The following is a 10000-nucleotide window of genomic DNA, read 5'->3' on the forward strand; positions in this document are numbered from 1 at the left end:
AAATACAGACAAAGGAACAGTTCCAAAGTTAACCTGCTACATACTTGAAGCTACATAAGAGTAGGAGCATTAAAATGTTGAATACAAAAGAGATGAGAGTTTGCTGCTATTTGGGTGCTGCTCGCCTGCCGTAGTGGTGGAGGGATGCAAGCAGACAGTTCAGAGGAGCAGTGACCATTGATACAGTGATAGAAAAAAAGATTAAGATTGAAACAGTGCGGCGAGGAGACATGTGTTGAAGGGAGCCAGTAAGAGGAGGAAAGTTAATTAGACGAAAAGTCAATGACTCCATGTTGTTGAGAAGAGCACACATGTGCTTTACTCAGGGTTGAATAAAGCCTGTGTATAGAGTTAACAACTGTGTGGAGGTAAAATAAAGGCACAGATTCAGCTTAGCAAACATAATCTCTTGGAAGCAGATTTTACAAGAGAGGTAAAATGATCTTTCCAAGAGAAATCTAGAGAGAAAGAAGCCTGAAGTACTGCATATTCAAAGATGATGCAGGACTGACTTTGGTTTTGTAACAAAAATTGAGGGTACTCCTGTGCTAGATTTTTATGGTTCAGAAGATGTAAGAACTGAGTTTCTAATGCATTAATTAAGCGTGACCAAGTTGTCAGATCTACCGTATAACTGATGCGCAGTTGTAAGTTTTTTTTAAACATGCCTACAGTATCCCATCTGAACGAGCATTATCCTTGATATTATTTATCAAAGAAGTTACGTGATAGTTATTAGAGACTGGAGATTACTGATGACTGATTGATAATTATAAACAATATACATATTAGAAACATAGATACGAGGTTGAAAACATGTTCAATGAATTCCTTGGGGTAGAAAACATCTGTATGTGTATTTATTTGGAAGATATGAGTTTGTGACATAATTAGCACCTAATTATGCTAATTACACAAAGTAACCGACATGTACATGATAGCATCCCTGTGATTCTGAGTCTGTAGACCCTAGTAATTCTATCGCCATAAAAGTATTTCGGTGGAAAAAACGTATCTGGGTTCACATGATTGGCAACTAGACTAAGTGTATCTGTTACCTGCTGAAATATCCTCTTCTCTATCTCATAGTAGAAAAGTTTTTAACCTCTGAAAACCATTGTGGTCGGGTCGTGTCGTGTCGGGCAGCTCATTTCTCAGCTGAACGTAAACATCGTTTCCCTACGCTTGCACGCATCGTTTGCTGCGCATGCTCTCTCGTAGCTAAATAATTGGGAAGACAAATTCGTTAAGGAAACGTTTGTGTATGGCGTTTATTGATTAAAAAGAAGCCTTCCACTCAGTAGAAACAACAGCAGTAGTGAGTGCAATCGGTAGATAAGGTGTAAATGAGTTCTACCGTAGAACAATGGAGGACATGTTCAGTGATGGAACAGCGATTACTAAAATCCCTACAGGCACTAGAAAAACCCCCTCCCCCAAAAAACAAATGTTAGACAGGACGAAACTGTTTCACCAAAACTGCTTATAGCATATTTATATGTAGTGAGTGCATTCAAGTACTTGGGTAGTGTGATGAGTAAGGATGGAACTTTGGGGGATGAAGTACGTGAAAGGGTACAGCAGGGAAGGAAGGTTGTTGGCACACTGAAAGCAGTGATGAGAAATAGGGAGGTGAGTATGGAAGTTAAGAAGTCACTGCATGATGGTATTGTGATCCCTACCCTGACGTATGGAAGCGAGGCGTGGATCTTGCAAGAGGGGAACAAGTCAAGAGTGAGAGCAGTGGAAATGAGTTACTTGAGAGGAGCATGTGGAGTGACATGGAGGGACAGGTTGACGAATGAAGAAGTGAAGGAACGTTGTGGGGTAGATGTGGATGTGGTTGAAAAGATTAGGAGAAATACACTGAGGTGGTTTGGACATGTGGAGAGGATGGAGAATGAAAGACTGACTAAGAGGGTGTATGTAGGTGAGGTGGAGGGAGGGAGAGGGAGGGGTAGATCGAGGATGAGGTGGAGGGATGGAGTTGAGAGGTATATGAGGGAGGGGGGGGTTAGTTGGGGGGAGGGGAGTCAAATGGTGGGTGACAGAGTGACTTGGAGGCGTTTTGTCTGCGGCCACCCTTTGCGGGATTAGGGCGTCGGGCTATAGATAGATAGATAGATTTAGAAAGCTTAATTGGAGTTAAAAAAGGGATTAGAACAGATGAATATCGGAGCAACCTCAGGTTCACAGATGGCGTCATTGTCCTTACTGAGTCACGTGAACAACTGCAACAGTTGAAAGAAGGCCTAAACAGAGAAAGCCTTTGAGTTGGATTGAAAATTAAGGAGTAAAAATAACAAAACTAATGCTGAATATCAAACTAAAATTGAGGAAATAAGAAACCAGGATGAAATTTTAGAATTAGTTGATAAACTTGTATATCTAGGGCAACTCTTACTAAACCGTCATTCAAGCCCAAAATAAGTAGATGTATAAAGCCAGGATGGAGCTTTGGTAGAGAAGGTAGTGTATTAAAGGGCACGTTAACATTCTGTTCAAAGTGAAAAGTGTTATGCCCAGAGACAAGGGCAATGACCGCACCCCTGGAAAGACGTTATGAAATGATCAATGCTAGGAATCATTTTGAGACAGGAAAAAATCAACTTGAATTAGGAAACGGACTAAGATAGATGACGAAATAAAGTAATTTGAAAAGAAGAAACACCAATATGTGGGCCACATTTATAGAAGACATAACAACAAACTGAAAATGAATCGATGCACAGGGTAAAAACTGATTCAAAAAGACCAATAGCATGAACAGCAACTAGGTGGTGTAATAAAAACAAAAAATAATAATAATACATCAGGAGATAGAGTTTTAGAAAGAAAAAGGACAAGCGATGAAGAAAGTATATTCGTTGGAGATCTTAGCGTTCTGGAATGGAATGAAATAACACAAGACCGGGATAATTGGAAACGTTTGGGAGCGGCCTTTGTCTTGCAGTGAAATGTTATGTGTTGATGATGCTTACATATCAGTCAGTTTATCCGTCTATCTACATATCTATATCTATATCTATTTATCTATCCATCTATCTATCTAACTACCTATATATATATATATATATATATATATATATATATATATATATATATATATATATATATATATATATATATATATATATATATATATATATATATATATAGTGGTAGGTGGGGGCACTCACCATGCACTCACTCAATATAGTGTTGATCTCAGGTGTCTGCCCTGTCCTCTCCTCAATCCTTCTTTCCTTCCATCTTCTTCTATCTCTCTTTCCTTCATTCTTTCCTCGTCCTTCTGCCTACGGGTGACTTTACACTCCCTCTTCTGTCTTTCATTCTGTCCTCATTCTTCTGCCTATGGGTGACTCTACACTAAGTGACAAGTCAAATGGTTTCCTGAACACCAGGAAACTATTTACTATGCTGGGTGGTAACCATATAACCAAATTTTGGCGCCTGGTGGTTTGGTGGGTAATTACTGTGCTCCAATCGGATTGAGCCGGTGAAGGTTTATATCCAAGGGATGGTTGGGGTTTATTACTCACGTAATGCCACTCAGGGATGAGTGCGGTTGGTCACTCTCATCTTAAATGTCAAGACCAACTGCCTAGCCCCGGGCTCCTACGCTCCTCATGGGGCAACGTAGGATTGGATGATGGATGGATATATATATATATATATATATATATATATATATATATATATATATATATATATATATATACAGAGAGAGAGAGAGAGAGAGCTGTAAGCGTCGTGATTTGGAAGAAGCTCTTCCTAAGAGAAATGTGATGGATGTTCTGGGTGAAGATGATTCCCACTGTAAGGCAATGGTGAATTAAGGGAGACTTGAATCGGCGAGGGAGTTCATTTTTTCTTAGTGTCGTAACGAAATGAGAGACAAATACGCAAAAGAAACTGGGAGTTAGAGTATCATAAGAAAGTGGTTGGCGTTACTAAACAGGGGTCTGAGTGTGGCGGTCGGAAGAGAATTACATAAGGGTGTTTCAGTTCCAAATCAACGTATAGGCATGAGATTTTGGTGAGGCAGAAGAATGAGAAGTCAAGAGTAAGATAAGTGAAAATGGGCTATTAATGTACAAAATGTGATTAATGCATGACGTGTAGTTCCGAAGTGTCTTGGCAGTAAAGCAGACGAGAGTGTGCTCAAAGGGTACGGTAGTATGAGAAAAAGTGTAAACAGGATGCTGAATCTGATTGAGGGACAATGTGTGGCAGCCAAAGAAAAAGATTGACAGATACGGCAGATGAGTATGTGACAAAGCATGGCATGGAATGGATGAGGTGAATGAAGTGACATGGGAGTGGGTGAGTTGCCGGACTGACTATCTGATAGGCAATGTGAACCACATCTACTCGCAAAGACTTGCTGATCGTCATGTCTGTGAGGTAGAAGCAGGAATCCAGGGCTCACATGAGTGATTGAGGGTGTGACCGTTGTCACTGAGAATGCTGTTAGTAGTTCTTCCTCCATTGTGTTTTTTCCCATTCCTTGTTTTCTAAACCCTACCTCATCCCACACTTAGAGGGGAAAAAAGAGTTTGGATAGATAATGAAGTGAGAGAGATGTGGTGGCGAGGAAATATATATATATATATATATATATATATATATATATATATATATATATATATATATATATATATATATATATATATATATATATATAAGGTACACAAATGATAGAGCCACACAAGAAGAGCTGACTGCTTGCTTCTAATTATATGGACTACGGCAGAGAGTTTCCAAACAGGATCTTTGGTGCGGCAATGTGGTGAATTCAGTGGCCACTGCAAAATGCCTTCAAATGTTTTTCATTGCCTTGGAAATGGTAAGAAATATCTAACCATTCCAAGTTCCCAGAGTTGTAATGTAGTGTTGCAAATTTGCTTGAGTACTGTATTAGGTATCTTTTGGTTCCACTGACTATTTTAAAAGAACACATTTCTTTTATTACTTTAAGATAAGTATGGTTTTTAACCCGTGGAGAGCGGACATGGTTCCGTAGGTACTGGGCGACAAGCGAGGATTTGGCTGAAAGTTCAAGTCTTACAGAATTGAATGAAACACACATGATCGTCTTGGACGTGTTCACGCGCATCCGGCAAATATATATATATATATATATATATATATATCATCATCAGCCGTTTGAGTATCCACTGCAGGACCGGCCTATCCCGACCGAAGTCGGGACGATACAGCCAATGTATCTCTACCAAGTGGCTTAGGCTGTCTAGTAGAGATTGTGTGTAGGGTGAAAAGTGCTTGTAAGTGTAATTGTAGTGTTGGAGTGGCTTAATGTGTGTAGTCTGTGAACCAAGTGTAATCGGCCCGCGCAAGCCGACTTGGTGCAAGCATACTTCATAGTAAGCGACACTGGTTCAACCACAGCACCCCTTGTGTCCGCCAATGCAGTACGTGGCCGAGGGAACACTCCCAAAGTTTATGACCCTGGCGGGGCGCGAACCCTGGCTCACCCGTGTACGAAAAGCATACTCTACCACTGTACCACATGGGCTCCATATATATATATATATATATATATATATATATACGACAACATAAAGTCATGTGGTGGTGAGATAAAATGGCCAGAAGATGAACAGCTGGTGGCGCGAGCAACCCACCCACCACCCGCGGTGATTGAAGTAAGGAAGGGGGCATTATCCGGGAAAAACAGCTTATATTTACCATGGCCTTGGGCAAGGATCACGTGATTACTGTATCATCAACCCTCTCTCTCTCTCTCTCTCTCTCTCTCTCTCTCTCAAACTACGATAAATTACCTTTATCTTACACACTGCACTGCCGATAAAGCATACTTTTAATGCAATTTAGGCCTACCCGTAACTCTCTCTCTCTCTCTCTCTCCTAGAGAGGAGGGAGGGAATGGAGAATAAGAGAGAGAGAAGAGGGACTGCTGTCTCTCCCCCTCAAGTGACCAAGCTCACCCTAGCAACTCACAACAAAGTTTTCCCGCTTGCCCCACACCCAGCACCTCACGTGAAACTGTTCCCCCTTTCCCTACACTTCCCTACGCTTCCCCACGGCCCGAGGACAATTGAGGTGATGATGATAACGAGGAGGAAACGACGTGGGAGTGGGAGGACGGAAGTGAATTTGTCCTCCACATTCACCGGTTCACGAACGAGAATGTGGCCGTGTGTACTGTTCCTGATCTGACCCCTAGCTCAGGTAGGCTGGACTTTTTTTTAGAAACTACTTCCCAATGGACTTTATGTTGAAAACTGTTGCCCTTACCAACACCTTTGCAGCATTTGAACGTGGGGGAATGACAGACACCACAGCCGCTTGTTTGAACCTGACATGACACTGAGTGAAGTGTATGTGTTCCTAGCACTGGTGCTTTTGATGGGGATATTGAAAAATAATCAACTTCCTTCCTATTGCACTGTGTATCCCGTAATTGCGACACCATTTTTTGGCAAGGTGATGGGGAGGAATAGATTTCATTACATCCTGAGTTGCCTACCCTTTTTTGACACACTTGACCCTGATAACGCTAATAACACAGAGAGGATGAGGAGGATACGTCTAATTTTCAATCATCTGCGACAGGAATTCCGTACCTCCTTCTCTCCATACCGAGACCTCGCCATAGATGAGAGTCTCGTGGTATGGAGAGGTAATATCGCATTCAGACAGTATATCCCCGGCAAAAGATACAGGTTTGGCTTCATAATCTTCGTGATGTGCGACTGTAGGACTGGACATGTGAAGGACATAGTCCTGTACACAGGTGTTCAGATGGACATCAAAGAAGATGGATGCCTGGGACTGTCAGGGGCTGTGGTAAGGACGATGATCAAGAAATACCTTCATCGCAGGCATGTCCTGTACCTGGACAACTGGTACACAAGCCCCCTATGCCAGGTACCTTAACCTGCAAGAAACTGGTCTGTGCGGCACTGTAAAGAAGAACCATCAGCACATGGTGAAGATGGGAAGGAAGCTTCAAGAAAGCGAGTTTTTTTTTTTTTTTTTTACAAGGCGAATAATATCTTTGCCACAGTATCGCACCACAACCTTGAAGTCTTCCTCCTCTCGTTTGTTCATTGGCCCCTTGTACACAGCACAGACAGCATAGATTACAGGGCTGAAGGGCAGCGTTACGTCTGGAAACCAGAACCTGTCTTGATCTACAATGTGAACATGTGACAGGTGTATCAGTCGGACGCAATGATTTCCAGCGTGGACTGTGCCAGGCCCATGATGAAGTGGTATAAGAAATTATTCTTCCACCTCCTCGACATCACTATCCTCAATGCTCACTATCTCCAGCACATACCACTGGCATCCAGGAGGCCTTTGAGGGATATATTCGTGAGCTGATGTGGGAGATAGTGAAGGGCTATGGGGAAGATAGAAGCGCTGTTCGCCCCCGCCACACTGCCACCACACCTGTCCGCCCCACAGCTAGACTCTTCCCCAGGATCGTCCCTCAATGCAATGCATCAATATCACTAGTGGAGGTGTCACGTGTGTGCAAACAGCACTGTAAGGCCACGTACTCAGCAGAAGGACTCAAGGTATATGTGTGACGTAGGACTGTGTATATTCCCATGCTTTGAGGAGTACCACACTCCCGCTAACTATTGAGTAACAATAGTGTGGTAACCACGAGCGACAAAAAGACACTCATAAAGTGTTGTAAGTATGGAAAAAGACACTTAGAAAGTGTTATAAGTACTGCACACAGTGAGGGCATGTTGTAAATATTTTCTTGTAAATGTAAGGACTGAAGGTAGTGAAGTCAAGTTTTACATATATTCTCGTAAATGTAAGACGATGTATTCATAGTGATTTTCAAAAATACTCTTATAATGTCTGTGTATACTGAAGGCGTGTTGTAAAAAATGTATCGTAAGTGAAAGGGCTGTACATTGTGAAGTCAAGTTGTGCATATTTTCTCGAACATGTACGACAATGCATTCACAGTGAGAGAGAGACGTATTGTGTGACAGGTGTTGAAGTAGTAACTGATTTATTTTGCGAAAAAAAAAAAAAAAAAATGCTTTCTTTATGAAATCCTATGAAAAAAAAAAAAATGTGAGTGTGAAGTGGACAGAAAAGTGTAAAGAACATTCCTATACCTTCACTGAGTCATGGTGAGAATACCTGAGTTTACCTTGCACAGAAAACGGGTTTTTTCTCACCTTTGCTGGGGATTACTGCGTGCACGCACACCTGAATACGGGCGATGGGACTATAGAAAACGCACTTCTGACCTCCGGTGAGTTTTTTCATGGTGATACTCATTTCTTTCACATCAAAATTTATCATTTTAACTCCTACCCCCCAAAAATCGAAAATTGGCCGGCACGGGAGTGACACATAGGGCTAAAAGTGTCCGGCACGTGGCGGGTTAAAGACATTAATAATCTAATGGTGAATACTTGTGAAAAAGAAAAGTATGAGGAGTATGATGTGTGAATAACTTTTGTTGTATTTATTAATTAAATTTTGATGCTTCGTGAAGAGAGAAACAAAATCCCAGTAACTTGGTAGTTTTCCAGGGAAAGAACAAATATTTAACTGTGGAATCCTGAATTTGATGTGTTCTACCATCTAAATATACAAAGTATAGCGTTCTCCCTCGCTCGCACGAACAATTAATATGTTCCATCTGTAAATTCAATAGATCAAACCAAACCCAGCTTCTGAGAGCATTTTTGTTCCACCCTGCCCTATCAACCACCACCATAAATCAACATTCAATTTACCCCTTTCTATTTTCTTTCTGCATTGGGTAAATCTGATAACAAGAATAATCCACCTGTTTATGATCTACCTGAAATTCAGTTTACTGGAGAGGAATTCGACCATATTGCCGGTAGGTCCTCTGAAAGTGAGTCGCTTGCCCCCAGGCACTGTGGGGTCATCCACAGTCACTGCTACATTTGTTGGGTACTCTTCCGCAGTTACTATAATGTGGGGACGGTGGTGAAACCTGTAATGGACGTAGTTGTTATCCATTTCAATTCCATAACGTGTTTCACTGTATATTATTGTTGTTGCCAGACAATTATATTCATCTTAGGGTGAATGGGTAGGTGGAAGGTGTCTTGTATGTAGCCCTTCCAGAATAAAAAGATTCCAAAAGCCAAAGAAAATCGTCTGGAAACAGCAACTAAAATTATGCAAACGTCATCAGACAGATTTTGACTTTTCATGAATTTTTTACCATTATATTAACTGAACTGGGAAGTGGTTCAGACAAAATCTACAGGAAGTGAGTTAATAAATGCCTGGGACCTGTAACAGAATAATGTCTTAGTAATTGTCTAACAATTAAACAGTCATCATTTTTCGCTCATCAACTATACGCGTATTCACCGAGAAGAAAGTTGCGAACTTTTTGAGTGAGGAAGTGCCTGGTATATATATGCCCGGAGCCATGGCGATGATCAGCATACCATAAAAATTTGGGTGGAAAGAGATTGGGCGGGGAGGCGAGAGTGAGGCCACCCCCAGCAGTCCACGTGGCCACTCTCTGTGGTATATCGTCTGGCTCACTGAAGGGCAGGAACGAGAAAACACTGACTCTGCAAAAACACAACTCATTCAGCAAAATTATATAAACAGTAAGGAACGAAGAGATAGGTCCCAATGATCAGTATTAACCAAGAGTGAATGGAAATATTTCCTGTCCACTACTTTTTTTTTTTTTTACTTTGTGACTTTGTAGGACTTCTTTAGATTAAACAGGTGTTGGGTGTTAGCCTGGAGAAAACATCAAAGTTTATCTTTAGAAGTAGAAGTTAATAAAAGTTTTTTCTTACATTTGGATTGCTTGCATTTCTTTTATCTGAACATAGGCGACTGTTCACAACCTGAATAACTTACCCACATGTTCCTCTTAATGCGAAATGGCTTAACAAGCAGATTAATTTCAAGGTGATACTTAATTATGCATCATCTTACTATGGTTAATCTGTTCTCAGGCTGAGATGGCAAC

This window comes from Coenobita brevimanus, chromosome 8 (genome assembly GCF_032717465.1).
Source record: "Coenobita brevimanus isolate Jiangsu-jjx chromosome 8, ASM3271746v2, whole genome shotgun sequence".
NCBI classification, from domain to species: Eukaryota; Metazoa; Arthropoda; class Malacostraca; order Decapoda; family Coenobitidae; genus Coenobita; species Coenobita brevimanus.